The 17,424-nt window shown below is 32.8% G+C and overlaps 1 long non-coding RNA gene across 3 annotated transcripts in view; it reads left to right on the forward strand.

Moving 5' to 3' along the window:
* LOC118188899 (uncharacterized) overlaps positions 1-17,424 on the forward strand; it is an 85,616-nt gene that overhangs the window by 4,802 nt on the left and 63,390 nt on the right. Inside the window, exon 1 of one of the 3 annotated variants that reach the window (XR_015039115.1) lies at positions 9,361-9,702. The exons of the other annotated variants lie outside the window; for them this stretch is intronic. This is a non-coding gene — a long non-coding RNA (uncharacterized LOC118188899). Of the gene's footprint in view, positions 1-9,360; positions 9,703-17,424 lie in introns of those variants that run through there. 3 annotated transcript variants of the gene reach the window in all.

The raw sequence follows: 17,424 nt of genomic DNA on the forward strand, positions 1-17,424 counted from the left end.
CATGTTCTGCCTCCCGTAGCTTCGTTACTAAGTTGCTATCTAAGATATGAGTTCTCTCGCCATGCATTATAATTGCCGATAGTTAAATTTCTCGTCGGCTAAGTTTCGAGCCATCTTCGGGTTAAACTGATTGCGTAGCCTTCGGCTTCTAATTTATTTGAATTAAAATTTTACATCTGATTCGCTTCATACTTTACGTTATCTCCACACAAGTGGTTGCCTGAGTTGTAAGCACAAAGTGTGACTTCTGTTCTTATTTAGCTTTAATAAAGAGATTTACATTTAATTTATTGTTACTCTACGTTTATCTCGCACAAGTGGCTGGCTGAGTTGTAAGCCTAATGTGTTCATCTGTTATTATGTAGTTTTAATAAAGGGTTTTTTACACCTTGCCCAAGTTTCATTTGCTATTTTAGACTTAGCGATTATTCGCTTAACGTCTACCAAGATTTAGTCAATTTGGATGATAACTAAACATACTAAACTCTACAGTGGCACTGTAACTGCAGTCACTATAACTGTGGCACTAGACAATGTCACTATAAGCGTCTGAATGAGGCTTTTAATTCAAGCTAGCAAAATTAAAAGAAATTTTAATTAAAAGGTCCCCCATTGGCGGACACTTAGCCGACTTAGGCTTGGCTACTACTAAGGTTGGAAGTGGTGGCCACTGTATTGTGGAATCACCTAATAGGTGGGCCATCGTTACCGTCTATGAAGGGACGGACAATACCAGCCATGCCTTCTTCGGTACTCGAATCCGGGCCCTTTGGTATCGCAGTAGGCTCCTCTAAACACTATATAGTCTAGGCGGCTTAAATTAAAGTAAAAAGCTAGCTGTGTGCGTGAGTTAAAGTTAGGGTCCAAACACTCAAGTTTAAAGCCCGCTTTTGTTAGCACATTAGATGCAGTTTTGAAAGCTAGGTGCCTTTGAGTTCTAGTGAGTCTGAATTTTTAACATGCAGGATGATATTGTGCCACTTAGACAGAAGACACTGTCTCAATCTGTATAGTACATTTCTACTGCAGAGCAGTGGGGGAAGAGATTTTATTCATGGAATATATGAGTTGAATGAAAGAGCAGATAGATTTAAATTAAATGTTTAAATAAAAAAGAGGTAATGTAAATTGACGTAGTGTATCATATTTTGAATTTTTTCTGCTAAAGGCCTTTTTCCTTCCAGAAATCTGGAAGGACATGAGTGCTGAAAAAATTGTCTTTCGAAGAGAATCCAGCTCTTTGTAATGTAAATTTAAAATTATATACGTTTACTTAAAATTTCATGCTGTTGTAAGAAATTGGCTCTGAAGTCTTTTCTATTTAGAATTTAAGCTAGGTCGTTAATGACCTCCTTTTCGTATACTTAAATTCTGACGAGGAAAAATGTAAAGTATCATTTAATGTAATGTAAAGTGTAAAGTGTCGGTATAGTTCCTAACCAGTAACTTATATTAATATCATTTTCTATCAGTCTTTATATTTCCATGCCGGAATATAAATTTCTTGTTCGCCCGATATTCAAATTAGGTAAAAATTAGTGAGTATTTAAAGATTAAATGTATTTAAATGCTTTAAGGTTTTGGAAGGTAAAACTAAATTGTTTTCTGCCTGCCAGAAGTCCATATCGCCAACTTTGATTCTCGTGATTAGTATTTTGAGGCTTTTAGTTATTTTTCTCATTAGGCTTGTTTACACCGATTTCGGGCAAAGCCAGCTTGCGCGCTACTTAAACTGTGAAGACGTTAGGTTACACTTAGTTTCATTAATTTTAGTTCATAAGATATCTTTGATTTAAGCCAAAACTCTTAGCTTCTGTAAGCATGGGTTGGTGACGTCTGTTGAACTTTATTAAAGTTAATAAAGGGTTCTTTGCATCCTTTCCTTGTTTTTGTAGTACTTACAAGACATAGTGGTAATTCATCAATTGTCTTTTAGAGTTCGGGACTCATTACATTCTACTTATGAAGGCCAGACTCTATCCTCTGTTCAAGATATTTTTAACGTTGCCAATTAATATTATTAGGGTAAAGCTTCAATTAAAATAATAAAACAAAAATGCAGAATCTTCTTTTGAATTCCAAAAACTTTCAAATATCACAATTTTTTCTACAGAATATAAATAAACAAGTAGATTTTGAAGTTATTACTATCGATTTTACTAAAAAAAAGTATAAATATTAATGTAATATTTTTACATTATTTGCTATTAATCAAAATGATATTTAATAGTATTTTCTATAAAAATTTTGAATTATTACCCATTCTTTAAATTTTATCTGTTCATAGAATTATGATTTTAAATATTATAAGAGTTATGGTATGATTTAGTATTTATAATTAACTTTGCTGAATATACAAGTGCAGAGATACTACAGTTAAATTGTTTGTATACAGAGGTATATACGATTTACCTCTTTCCCTCAGATGAAAAAATACCTAAGCACGGCTTTGCTACAAACTATCCTTTATTACAGGGTTTCTTAAACTGTGGGTCGCGACCCCAGGGGGGTCGCGGGATCTGCAGTGGGGGGCCGCCAAAAATTTTAGCAGTTTTGATATTTCTTAACTTATTATAATAATTTTACAATTATTAAATATTTTCACACAATGTATCTGAAAATAGATAAAGGTAAGACAATACAGACAAAGAAAAGAACGAAGACGTTTTCGACGCATTCTTTGTATAATATAAACGTTCATTTTCCATGCTTTGCACTTGACGCTGTCATTTCGTCTCTTACTTATTTAAAATTTTTACATTGTTCTATGTCTTAAAATTATAAATTAAAGGTAATGACATAAAACTGTAATGGTATATAACAGTATAAATGAAAAAATTGACAGTTTCATTCACGCGTGTGTCGTATTTGCGCAATACTTATGGAATCCAACAAAAGTTTTATAAATATTATGGAGTCCAGGAAGGCCGCGAAAAAATCTCAGTTGATAAAAAGGGGTTTCAACTGAAACAAATTTAAGAAACCCTGCCTTATAACATCGAAATAAGCCTTTTTGGTATTGACGCCCAGAAAATATGAAAAAAAGTAACTTAATTTAGCCGGCATGTCATTATCCATATTTAACAAAAGAGAATAAGTTATTTTCTATATGAGGTTCCTTTATGTTAATTAACCGGTTATTTTATGTTTTCGATCTGTACTGTCATTTCTCCTTTACGTTTTCCTGCCGTAATGCAAATTTAGCTCGTATTTAAAGGCAGATTTTCAGAGTTTAATTCAGAGTGTGTTCTGTCTTTTATGGCCACGTTACTAGGTTGCTATCTTAGGAATTCTTGTCTTCGGCCTTGCATGATAATTGGCGATAGTTGAATTTCACAGCGGTTGGGCGAACTTTACGTTAAGTTGATTGTATAGCCTTCGGCTATTATTTTACTTGAATTTAAATTTTGAGTTAATAACTTGAATTTAACATCTCACTCATTGGTTGTGCTGTTGTTGGTGTTGTCGTGTATATGTTACGGTGAAACACCGAAATCTGGAGAATGTCGACTTTCACCGGTGAATGTCAACATTCACATAGTCTCTTGGTGTATGTCCGAAATATTTTCCAAGTACTCTTATTTCTGACTTACACCGGTCAATGTCGACATTCACCATGTACTAATGGTGAATGTTAAACATATAACAATATTATATTTCCTTCTCCGTCATTCAGTCGCGAATAAACGCACTTGAGACTTGAAATAAGAACTTAACAACATGAGAACCTAAAACACACAATACATTCAAAATGAGAAAGGAAAATAATAGAAGTTAAAAACTTACTTAATTATACAGTACGTTCTAAATGAGAAAATAAAATAACAGTAATAAAAAACTTACTAAATTATGTGATTCAAATCTTATTTATTGCAACAACTTAAACTATTATGGCACTTTATGACCTCTCTTTTCGACTTTCACCAGAGCATATCTGTGATTGTCGACATACACCGGTGAGGGTCCGAATGTACAAGAATGTAGTGCAATATTCGATATTTCACCGACGTATTTGGTGAATGTTGATATTCTCCGGTGAAAGTCGACATTCTCCAATTTCGGTTTTTCACGGTAACATATATATTACATGGAAGAATGATTGCCAGAGCCTACCCCAAAGAGAGTTTGGACTTCTATTCAACCATTTTTTCATACATATAAATAAACAGTAGCTTTGCATTTGTTATGTCTTTCACTTGTTTCTCAATTTATTTTTCCTTCTTTCATCAACAATGAGGTGTCACAAGAAAACTATTTTTCATTCCAGTCACATCACGGCTTTTAGTGTGTTTTATTACGTGTTTTTAGAGAGTTTATTGTGCTTAGAACGTGTTTGCATGTTTAGAGGGTAGACGCTTTAGAAGTGAGCTTCAATTCCCTACATTTTTTTTTTTTCATTGTTTGATCAAAAATATGTTGAGAGTTTAAATTATTTGAATTTTTCAAACGAAAACGTCTTATTGAAAATAAATTACACAAGGCTTAACTTAAATAGTAAGCTGTTATTGATGGAATATTTCTGTAGACAAAACATAGCAACAATATGAATCGTAAATACGGTTCAGAATATATTAAGAATAGATCCGCAGACTCAGAAAATACGTATTTACAGCTACGTGAATGTAAGAGCATGCAGAAGTGTTACATTATCTTGAAAATTAAGTATTCACAAATTTCTTCCTTTACTTAACGTTAATAACACTAAAAATACTCAATGCATTACGAAAGAGAAGTTTTTAAGACTCCCGAAAAGCACTGAGCGCTTTCATTTTGATTAACACCAAATATAAGCCTTTATTTGTAATTAAAATAATAAAAACGCTGAAAGCTTTTCGAGAGTAATCTCAATTATTAATTTTAAATAATACTTTTTCCCCTGCTTGTTACTTACTTCAATGCGCAATATATGCTGGAGTTTTAAGCAACAGTTTAATGAAGGTTGCAATAGTGTTCCACGATTTAGATCTTATACAGTCATTCGGTTAATTTCGGAAGCAAGAGAGATGAAAAATACGCAACGCCTTCGCCGGGAATCGAGCTGCGAACCTCTGGAATATGCACCCAGCGTGCAGACTACTACACCACGATGGCACACTAAGAAGGCGGGAGAAATACCTTATAATCTAAATTCAAAGATGTTTGATTTAATGAAGTTCCAAAGATAAAAAATACAAGATGATCCAGAAGTCAATATTCTTTTTTCTTTTTCCTATTTTTGTATTTGTGTTGATTTGCAACACATAGAAAACAATTAGCACAAAAATGTACAAAATTACTTTTCTTTACATTATTTCAAGGCATAAGTTTTCGGTTTTATCCACTAGACAGCTCTATGCCAAGACTGGCGTCATAAAAGTGTCATCTGTACTACTAAACTGCAAAGACAATAGTAAATGCAGCACTCGACATATCATTTTTTTATTACCTGGTAATGAACCTCTTGCTGAAATTTTATTATATCAACATCAATTACAATCCTGCGTCTGTGGTATTTTCTTTAGCTTTAGAGGTTTATATTATTTTTACTAACAGTTACTTTAATTTGTAGCTTTTTTGTCATTTCTTGTGTCTCTCGCGTTTCCTCGTCAGTATGTAAACGAGTTAGGATGAAGATAGTGTATATTTAAACTGAAATAGCGAAACGATTAGTCAGAGCGAGTTTTGCTATTTAGCTGATCTTTAAATTTAGTTTAGTTTACCATTATCTTTAGTTTTATTGCCACAAGTGGATGGGGGATTTGTAAGCACAAAGACTGTGCCGTCTGTAAATAACTGAGTTCTGTAAAAGAGTCTTTCGCACCCTTCTCCTGTTCTGTTTATCTTCTAATCTTAGGGATGAAACAGACTTTCAAGTAGGTCTAGAAGCAGTTTATGCTAGCCAAGAATACTAAACGTTACAAGCTCAAAGACATGATATGGAAAATATGTTTTTTCCAGGACTGAAGAAAATAGCTAGAAATATGAGTCACCGTTTCTCAGAAAGAATTTTCTAAAGACTTTATTTTGTTCTAACCAATTATATTTTAGTTTAAGAAACTTTCATTTCCCTTCGGATTTCAACTTCCTTCCAGAATGCAAATGTAATGACGTATATGAAAAAAAAGTGAGTTCGGAAACAGTATTTAAATCGCAGATTTTAAGACTTCGAAGTGTAGGAGAGTAAGTACTGAATTTATGCCGCGTGTCTGAAAGTATGTCTATACTTGAGTAGTTGGTGCTAGCCACTTACGTTACGTTAAGATTATATTGACATTCTCGGCTCGGCTTTGCTGTGTGCAACCGATTAAGAGGGTTAGATAGAGTTAGCAAATAATTCGTGTAGCTAAAATTTAATTCATCGTGATTATACATACTATTTTGTTTTCAAGTTACTTAGCCACAAGTGGTGGTTAAACTGTGGGCACCGAGTGAGTGCATTTTCTGTTACGTTTATTTAAAATAAAAAGGTTGTTATAACCTTCGTCTGCAGTCATCTGTTCTTTCAAGATAGAGAGAGAATTCGCTACTCCGTCTTTCAGTAGGGTCTCAAGTTTATGCTTCCAAAACACACTAGAAGACGATACGACTTTAAACAAATACACATCTAGCTTCTACGATTGCTGCTGCAGAAAATATTAAAGCTCTGTTGGCATTAACAATATATGAAGGGGTAGGTTGTTGCGAAGTTTCACCTCAAGTTGGAATTCCAGGTCTAAGAATTATTGTCTTCGTTAGATATCCCCGTAAAACCCAATATCTTCGTGAATTTATTACTCCTGATTATTAACTTACTGGTTTTGTTACAGATTAAGAGTCGTCCGACGGGTATAAGTTTGCCATTAAAAATGCACATGATAAGATTATTGAAAAAAAAAAAGGATAAATTTTTGCATGCGTGTGCAAATTCTGCTGTTGTGAGTTATAAGTTCGCAGATGTACAGATATTTTAAACATTTACTGATGTTTTGAGTATCCTTTAAAAGCTGATGTTAGGAAAGAAAGCAACTGAAAAATTCTACAATAAAATTTGCCCAAAAATTGTTTCTCTTATTTCTTTAAAAATAGTCAGTGGAAGGTGGTAGAAAGAGAAGTATGTCAAAAAAAAGCTCAGGCGAGAAATAGGAAATACTTTTTATTACACAAGCGTTGATTTAATTTTGGAGTGAATTTTTGAATCCTTAATACAACTCGCTGCTGAAATTTGGAATGAAATGTCTTCAAAAATATTATACTCAAACCCTTTCTAACACAGTTACGTGAAGTATTAAGGTCATGTCTTTACAAAATCGATTTGTGCCGAAGATTGAAACAATCTAAACATTTTACTTTTCAAATTAGTGATTTCATTCATTGCAATAAACTAAATAATATTATTAGTTTAAGTTAGCTAACTTGTATTTTCTTACATCAGTTAAATGTAAGAGTTTGAGAACTGACTAATTTATAACAGGTGGAAGCAAATAAATTATTTATAAAGCTTTAAGAACAAAATCTTGATTCAAGCCTTTCAGGATTAAAGGCTACGGAATTACCCCAGTTAAAGAATAAAACCTAAATGATGAGTTACTTCTGTCAAACGTCTTCCTTAAGAATGTTTCCTAAGTAAGCAATGCGGTAATACGTTTTTGAACGGGGTACTGAAAGCAAAAAGACAGCTATAAAATTAATCTCATATAAGAGTCTGATACCTTTAATTCTACTTTTATTTCTTATTTTAAGACCTGCAATACCTTTTTTTTCCTTTAATTCCAAATAAAAAATTTTTCAGTTTACCTACAAAACAGTTTTGATCGAATTCATTGCGAACTCGAAATTTTAACTTCTTCCAGTTTTCTTTCTTTCCTCCCTCCCCCTTAAATAATTTTGACTGAATTTTTTACCTTAAAAACCTTTTTACTGTTTCTTAAATAAATATCAACATTTGCCAGTTTACTGATTTACATTTGATTCCATTTATCAGAGCTATGAAAATGACTTTGAAAATCAATAAATTGTTACTTAGGGTAGAAATGGTAAATTTAAAAATTTAACCACGTAAAAAAAAATTCTGTCCTAGTGTGCATTTTCTGAACCTTCATTAGTTCAGTTTAACTGCGATTTATCAACAAGTGGGTCCTTTGAGTTTATTATAGGGATATACAAGTCATTAATGAAATCAAATTCTTTATTGATAGAAATATTAATCTTTAATTACCACTATAGATTAAGATACAATAAGACGCCGAATAAATATTAATTTAGAAGTCAAACAAAAAAAATCAGCGCTATATTTTCAAATTTTCACAGGACTAGTTTTGATGGTTTTACCGAACCATCATCCTCAGCTGCCAGTAAAACCATCGAAACTAGTCCTGTGAAAATTTGAAAATATAAACGCTGGTTTTTGGTGTTTGACTTCTAAATTAATACCAATATAGATTCAGCATTTTTAAAACATAAAACAACTTTTAGAATCATCTTACTGAAATAAATATTTTTGATGATTTTAGAAAAATCTGCAGAAACTAACCACCGAGAAATGAGGGTTTTTTTGTTTTGTTTTGTTTTTTTGTTTGTTTCTTGGGGGGGGTGAAATTTTACGATTTTCTTAATTTTAAGTAGTATCCCAATACAACAAAATACTTTAAAGATTTATTTTGTCTCCCTTTTTTTTAAATATCTTTATTGCATAGTCTTGCGTGGGTTCAAATAATGCTTTCCAATTTAACAAGGTTTTTTTTCTTTTTTTTTTTTCAAATATTTATGACACTATTTGATTAAAATAAATTTGTTCAGTCTCTTTAAATTAAAAATTATTGCACTAATTAAAGTACGAATTTTACACTAAAAGAAGATAACAGTTTAGGAAAGGACAAATTGAGAAGAACTGCGTATATCTACGAATGCTGGAAAAAAAATCGTGGAGAAAATAACACGAGGGAATATGCAATACGAAACATCGCAGTCATACATACAAAACATCACGGTCTGTTTGGGAAGCAAGAAGAGAAAACGCTCATACTGTTTAAAACATCACGATAAAATAGCAACAAAATTTTGAAGTTTCAAGTTATCGTTGCCCGAAACATCGCAGCAGAAAGCAATAGCTGAACATCTAATTTATAGCTAAGCTAACGAAGAGCTCCCAAAGAAAAAATATTATTGCAGAAATGCGCTTTTGTATGTATGTCTAACAAGTTTAAATATCTAAACAAACTTCGTTTCGTGACTGGCGTACTGTAATATAAAGTAATATAAAGACTAACTGCTGCATGGAAACCGAAAAAAAATTTTAGTTCTTCATTTCGGAAATGTTCCGCTGATTTCATTTTCTTGTGAGGGGGGCGGAAGCACATCAGAAGCTTCAATACACGCTTTTGGCGTCTTAGATAATTTTTTCTTTCTTTTTTCATTGCAAAAAAAAAAAAAAAAAAAAAAAAGTCCATTTTGTTTGATTTCGAGTTTATTCTTTTATATCTGAAGTGTAAAACCTGATATCCCCCCCCCGCTCCCACTGCTTGGAAACGTAAAACCTGGTTCTTCGTTCAACCCGTCCCTCTTTTTTTTAGCTTACGAAATGTTTAATCGAAACTCACTATTTCCGAGAAGTGGCAGAAGTTGTACGGGCAGTGTAATTTACTCCAAGTTGAAGGGGAACAATCATTTAGGATCCTGGAAAATAAAGAGAAATTTTATCAAGCAGCCAAATTTAAATCAACTGCAACATTTTTGCAAACATTTTAGGTAATATGATTTCATATATGTGCAACGCATAGTTTCTCTCTCTTTATGTAAAAGACCCTTCAGGTTTATATGCTACATTAAATATCTAAATTTAAAATATGCATCTTTCTATCAAAACAAGTTTGAAAAATAACATTCTAATTTAAACAAGCAGAAACAGCAAAAATATAGTTTCTTTCCGGTAATATACAAATATAAAGAACAAAATTCAATAATTCAATTTCATTTTATTTATTTCTGATATATTCGTGTGCATAAATATTTGTAACCAGATAAATGCATATTTGTAAACTTTTGAATAAAATAATGTTCTTCTCTCCCGCTTTTAAATCTGTCATGATGCATCGCTTGCCTTTATGGAATTTCTAACTCTCCCACGTGAACGGATCCTGAGTTTTTGTCAGTCCAAATGGCGTGATATGGCCCACCAGCGGCCGAGCGGTAAAGGCCGCTGAACACTGGTAGTTCGTTCCGGGGTTCGAGTCCCGGCGAACGGGCTGGCTGCATGGGCGTTTTCGTGGTTTTCCCCATGTGTAACGTGGATACGAGCCAGTTTTCCTTAAAAAGACCTCCACGGGGCATCCCTCCCTTTCCGTGTAGTGCCTAAGGGCGGAGCACGTAATAAATAAATAAAATAAATAAAATGGCGTGATATCTTTCATTTGTCTTCCAAATTGCAACAGCACATCGATGTAAAGAACAATATGCACTTCTTAATATTTTGCAACGGTATTTGCTAAGGTTTTCATCAACGTCACGCAGACATTAAGTTCCTTCTCTACGAAATTTCTCTCTGACTTTCCTACTTATGAATAATCATCACCATCAAATACAAAAGGTAATAATAATGATAAAATTGTGCAGCAACGCATATATATCCAATCCTTAGACGAAGATCGAAAGGTTGGACATAGCCCCCCTCCCCATTATGAAACATGAAGATGGAAACATTCTTCTCTGATAAAGATGTACAGTACCCACCGCTAATTAAAATTACTTCCATTCCAAACATATTTGAGTTTATTAAGCGACTGAGTTTAACAAACGGCGATCTGTACACTGCAAATTGTGATAACAGTTTTAAACTTAATCAGTAAAATAATAACTAACAACTAATCCAATAATTAGTGCTAAAGTAATAATTAAAAATTTTGCTAAAATTAAAATGTTATGCAAATTAAAAATTTATTATTTAAAATTTTTTATAATTTTATTATAAAAATAACAAGGAATTTTTTATAAAAAATTTTATAAGAATTATTTACAAAGCCTTGTTGAAATTTAAACGTGTTTTAAGACACTGACACCCTGCGTTGACTATAATATGCTTGACCATATAATATGCAAAGACATCAATTAAGTTATATATTTCAAAATTCTTCCACTTTCATAACAGTCCTATTTATCCTTTTCTCAACTGTTTTTCAGCAATGATATTTGTAAGCTTTTATAATACCCCAATATAAAGACAATGTTAGAATTTGTATTTGCAGGAAAAGATAGTACTGTTTTTCGTAAAAATATCACAAATATTTGTGCTGCACAGTTTTCTAATTTATAAAGCTACTTTTTCAATTTTGAATTCGCTGCTCTTTTTAAAATAAAAATATCACTTGTTACCTATGAATTCTTTAAGCTATGGTAACTGATAAGGTAAATTTTTAAGACCTATTAAGTATCGAGATTTTCTGCTTTTGTCAATAACCACTCCTCTCTTCTTAATTATTGAGTCCATATTACATGTTAATAACATAGTAGCTCATTCCTTCAATTTTTTAAGCCAGCTATTAATTCGCGTTTAAATATCAAAATATGTTCTGATGATGTTATGCAACGCAGTTCAGTTTCGTTTGTGTGTTATAAATTTCGTATGACTTGTATTCATTTAGCAACCCAACGAAAACGTCTTTTATCCAGTTATCAATCGCATGATGGCCTGTTTCTACCTTCTCACCATGTTCTCGATGAACAATATTATTTCTCTCTTTTCAACTTATCTGTCAGTTGATACAAAATTCTGTCCTAACACTTTAGCTAATTTCAAGGATATTATAATGAAAAGAGCTCTAGACATAAGAACATTTTGTTTTTCGTGCTTGAAACGATTCTAGAAAAGCAGTTTCAACGTCCCTTGATCTTCCGTCTCTTTTTGAGGATTCTTTGAGACTTTTGAATTTTTCATTAGTTTTTTATTTAAATAAATTTTCCAATACTTTTTGTGAAATTCTCAGTTTAAAAATGCAGTTTTTCTGTGACTGCACTTACCAAGAACATCAAGATCTTTGAACGAGTTATGTTCTTCTTTCACGTTTAAATTTAATGGAATTTTATATCATTATTAAGTTCAGATTTGAAGATAATAAAAACATGAGATGATTAATAACACAATTTTAACATTTGAACACTTAGAAATTACTTGTGTGAAAACTCAATTGTCATACCATATGTTTAAAAAAAATTAAAGAATGTTAAATAGTAGCAAAGCACAAAATGCTACCACTAACTTACATTAAAGAGGAATACACAGCCCGAATTCTTCGAATTTACCTTTTAGCTGATTTATCATGGAGAGCTAGCAAGGATGTTAAAAATCCCAAAGCCATGTATTTGACTATTTCTATCAATTTTTGTCGCACGGAAGTCAAACTTCTTGTGTTTTCTTTTTTTATCAAGAGTATAACTTTTGTTGGATATAAATATAGGGACCAGAAAACCGTATAAAAAGTTCACTTTATCAGGACTTGTGTTCCTCTTTACTTGCCTTGGAAACATGAACTGTCCTGACTCGGAACAGGGAGCTTACTCAAGCTATGTTCAATAAATTGTGAAGTAGACAATACACACAGGAAGGGTATACGAAACCCTTTATTTTTCTATCTTTACAGAGGTTTCTGGAACTTCGGAATACAGAGGCCAACCACTTGTGGTCTGAACGTAAGAATATAAAAATATTAACTAAAACTCTAACTAAACTAACTTTGGATTAATATACAAGTGCCTACTTTAAGATTGGCCGTTAATTAACAAAAAAGCCGTATGTGGTACAGAGAGCTGCTAAAACTACGATACGTTTAAAATTATCAAGAGGATTAAACCTCTGGCCTTGAAGGCAACCAGGAAACGAGTAAAACTACTATGGCCAGCGGCCTGCTTCTAATAACTCCTTCCTCTCTCTTGTTTGGCAAAAAAGCCACAACTTAAGTACTTGGCATTAGCAAGGCAAATTTGCATAAATAAGTTAAAGCTTTTAATTCTGGCCGGAAGTAGAAAATAAGAAGTTATAGTAAAGATTTAAAACAAAATAAACGTTAGTAAAACTTAGGAAATTTACATACTTCCCGCCAGAGTTAATTAGTTTGAAACTGAGGTCTAAAACGACCTTGAAAACTTTTAGCTCTAGAATCTAACGCGAGGCCAATCTTTTACAAACATTCCTCACTAGAAGCTAGAAATTTTTAAAAAAAGTCGTTTTTACATTATCAACTCCATGGACAAGATTTTTCATCTGTACTGCATCTACAAGCAGGAGTTTCTTAGTTGAAATCTGGTTCCTTCCAGAGATCTGGAAGGAAAACTAGTTTAATGGTGTGGTGTGGTGTATTTAATTATGGCAAAGCACACTAGGGCTATCTGCCTAAGGGGAGGGATGCCTTTCGTGGAGGACTTTCTAAGGGAAACTGGCTCGTATACACGTTACACATGGGGAAAACCACGAAAACGCCCATGCAGCCAGCCCGTTCGCGGGATTCGAACCTCGGACCGAACTACCAGTGTTCAGCGACTTTACCGCTCGGCCGCTGGTGGGCAACTAGTTTAATGAAATGTTACACAATTAAATGGAAAGTAACATGAATACTTATATTTCTCTTTTAACATTCTTATTTCATTCATGACGTTATTTAATTATCTCCCCGTGCTCTCTGACATGTGTTGTAAAGGAAAACACCAAACACGAGCGTGTCTATGTACAAGTGTTCAACACTACCGCCTGCAATCAAAACACTAACGTGTTAAAATTCAACATAACAAGACCTCAGAACACACCTTATATTCATCTCTAAACCCTGAGGTACTATTCTGAAAAGTGGCTAACTCTGAAGTGTAGCGTCAGAGAGCTTAACTACATTCATTCAACCTTTAACACATATTCACAATAATTTGCTCTTTTCACAGTCACACGAATAAGTTAAAATTTTTGGCATTACTTTCACTTTTAACATATCACAGTACTTCTTACTTTTAAGATAATAGTTCACATTGTATATAAGGACATATTAACATTCCGTTAATTTTACGCATTTTAAAGCATATATTAGTAGTACATTGTTAACTTCTATTCTTTTCCAAGCAAGTGCCAATTCTTCTACATTGAAATACTACATTTCAAAAGTCTTTCAGACTAAAACTTCTTTCTTGCCAGAATCTTTTAAATAAAATTTTATACAATAATTTTTACAATTTTCTTAAGGTACCTTTCTCAAAGATTATCAATGCTTTTACAATATTCAAGTATTTACACATTCCTATTATACATTAATTTTAGTTTTTCTCGCGAGTAATTGAAAAACAATATCAAAATAGGTAACAACTCATTTCTCGCCTTTTTGGCGATAAAGGTAGGCCTCACATGAGGTAAAACCTCTTGAATTCTGCCACTTGCAGTAAGAATGTCTGTGTGTGTGTGATTATGGCAAAGCCTCGAGGGCTATCTGCCTAAGAGGAGGGATGCCTTCGTGGAGGACTTTCTAAGGGAAACTGGCTAGTATACACGTTACACATGGGGAAAACCACGAAAACGCCCATGCAGCCAGCCCGTTCGCGGGATTCGAACCTCGGACCGAACTACCAGTGTTCAGCGACTTTACCGCTCGGCCGCTGGTGGGCCCTGCAGTAAGAATGAAAAATTAACTTAAGGTTTCAAAGTAACATAAAGTTACATTTCATTTAAATAAATTTCCCAATACTTTTTGTGAAATTCTCAGTTTTTCTGTGGCTGCACTTACCAAGAACATCAAGATCTTTGAACGAGTTATGTTCTTCTTTCACGTTTAAATTTAATGGAATTTTATATCATTATTAAGTTCAGATTCTAAGTTAATAAAAACATGAGAATATTAATAACACAATTTTAGATTTTGAACACTTAGAAATTATTTGTGTGAAAACTCAGTTGTCATACCATATGTTTAAAAAAATTAAAGAATGTTACATAGTAGCAAAGCACAAAATACTACCACTAACTTACATTAAAGAGGAACACACAACCCCGAATTCTTCGAATTTACCTTTTAACTGATTTGTCACGGAGAGCTAGCAAGGATGTTAAAAATCCCAAAGCCATGTATTTGACTGTTTCTATCAATTTTTGTCGCACGGGAGTCAAACTTCTTGTGTTTTCTTTTTTTGATCAAGAGTATAACTTTTGTTGGTATAAATATAGGGACCAGAAAACCGTATAAAAAGTTAACTTTTGTAATTTGTATAAAATGGATTATTTTAATTTAAAAATGTCAACATGGGGATATTTGCATTATTTACAACAGTTTTTGTAACTTTAAGTTGTATATGCTTACGACAAATGGTTGGAGAAGTAAAGGCCGCATAGGAACGTTTCTGTACGTATGTATACATGTATTATATATATTATCTTTCTCTGCCTGTTTAAGATTTAGGATAGCATTCGAATTGAAAAAAAAGAGCAATATAATTGAAAAAAAGTGGTTTATCTTCCAGGATCTGAGCGCACGCTTTCAGAATGATAACAAGAGCTGATTTCGGAGGAGAAAGTTCCGAGTTTCAAAAAAAAGCTTTTTTCTATTTTAAACTTTCTTAAAATTTCCAGCACTTTAGTAGGATTCTTCAGACGTTCTTCGAAAGTCTCTTTCACTACTACAATGACGATTATATACGAGACTTCACAAGAGAGTCTTCGCAAAATTCTTTCCATAAGCCATTTAAATAATTTTAAAGCATTCCGTAGTTATAAAGCATTATTCCATAATTATAAAGCTCCACTATGAGCTAATACCCTTCTTTTCCAGTGGTATAGATTATTCTTAACAGCAGTCATTTAGATCTATCTCTAAGTTGTAATAACGTTTCTCCAAATGATCTAAGACGTAAAGACACTAGATAAAGTCCCTAGACTTCCCAAGTTTAAATTACCTGTTCTTCCATACAAATGATAATTATTATGAAATGAAATAAACTTGATCACCCTTTTCATTATAGAACGATCTGCATTCTTCTGAATGGGAACTCCACTAAATTTTGAGATTTTACTTCCTTGACTACCTTTCAAGGTAGTCAAGCGTCTTTGACTTTCTATTCATTCATCTGCAAAGCCATTATTAGATTCGATACCAAGAATGAAAGATTTGAGTTGTCTTCTGACGTCCCAAGTACGTTCAGGGGTTTGTGACTGAATGTTTGTAGATCATTCGAGTTATTCAATATACATTTACAAAATGATTTTATTTGCACCATAGTTTGAAAACGACTATACCATGTATTGCTATGATGCTGATATTGTGAAAGGCCTTCTATGAACTATGCCGCCTTGGAAATTGGGGGTACAAAATTGTACAAGTCAAAGAAAAGCAATTATTTTTAACACGCATTTCAAGAATGTACTCTTTTTCTGTAAGTAGACACATTTCGCATTTTATCTGGGTTTCGGTTAATGTTTTCTTATTTAAAATAACGTCTGGGACGAATTTTTTAAAACTGACTTTGCTGAGAAGTTTATTATACACTAATTTGAGAAGCTCTGTGTTTAGTGGCTTCCTTTCAGAGAAGTTTAAAGCGTGAACTTTAATGCGCATCCTTTTAAACGTGAACTTTAATGCTCATCCTCAACGATTCTACGCGCAGTACGCTAAGAACAGTTACTGATTTTTAGAAATTTATTGACTGAATCAACGAAATATATTTAACTGAAAACAAAAATCAAGTATAATAAATTAAGATGGTTTTTAAGGCAGCGTTTCACAGGCTTTGGTCCGCGAAGCCTGATTTTGTAGTCCTAGATTGACCTAGATTTACAAAAATGTCGTGTTGTTTTTAAATTAAAATAATAAATAGAGAAATAAAATTTATATGTAGAGTATAATGCTGTTGTCATCAGTTCTTTCTGATGACACGTAGATGTACATCGGCATACCTTTCATATGTATTCTCCAAACTAAAGGGACTAAGTCTCTATCTACAAAGAAATTCTTTGACTGTTCTCAGTTCCTAATAGAAATTGAAGGGACTTGAGAGAAAACTTATTTGTGGAAAATAGGGAAATTTTTTACCATTTGCAACCTACCCACCTTTTTTTTTTTTTTTTTTTTTTTTTTTTTTCTAGTAGAAAATTATATCGTTATTGGGAAAGAATTATGCAAGGAGATATGTTTGCAACTCGAAATTCTGAGGTCACAATTTGAAACTTATTTTCCAAACGGTAAATATATAAAATTTTCGTGGGTTGATTAAATTTTCCATTGTGATACTAAAAATAACAAATTGTCATTGAATGAAAGAAAACGGTTAATTGAACTCTTCAATGACACCGGACTTGAATAAATTCCAAGTAGAAGGTATAATTAATTTCTGGAGTTTGTTACCAGTGAAATCGAAATGTAATGAACTGTACAACATAGTGAACTATATAATTCAATTTGCTTTTACGTATCTGTGCCAGAAACAGTTTTCATCGCTAATCCGAACAACAAAGGG

The sequence above is a fragment of the Stegodyphus dumicola genome, chromosome X2 (assembly GCF_044657685.1).
Source record: "Stegodyphus dumicola isolate Sdum_Otavi_A_Nest chromosome X2, ASM4465768v1".
NCBI lineage: Eukaryota > Metazoa > Arthropoda > Arachnida > Araneae > Eresidae > Stegodyphus > Stegodyphus dumicola.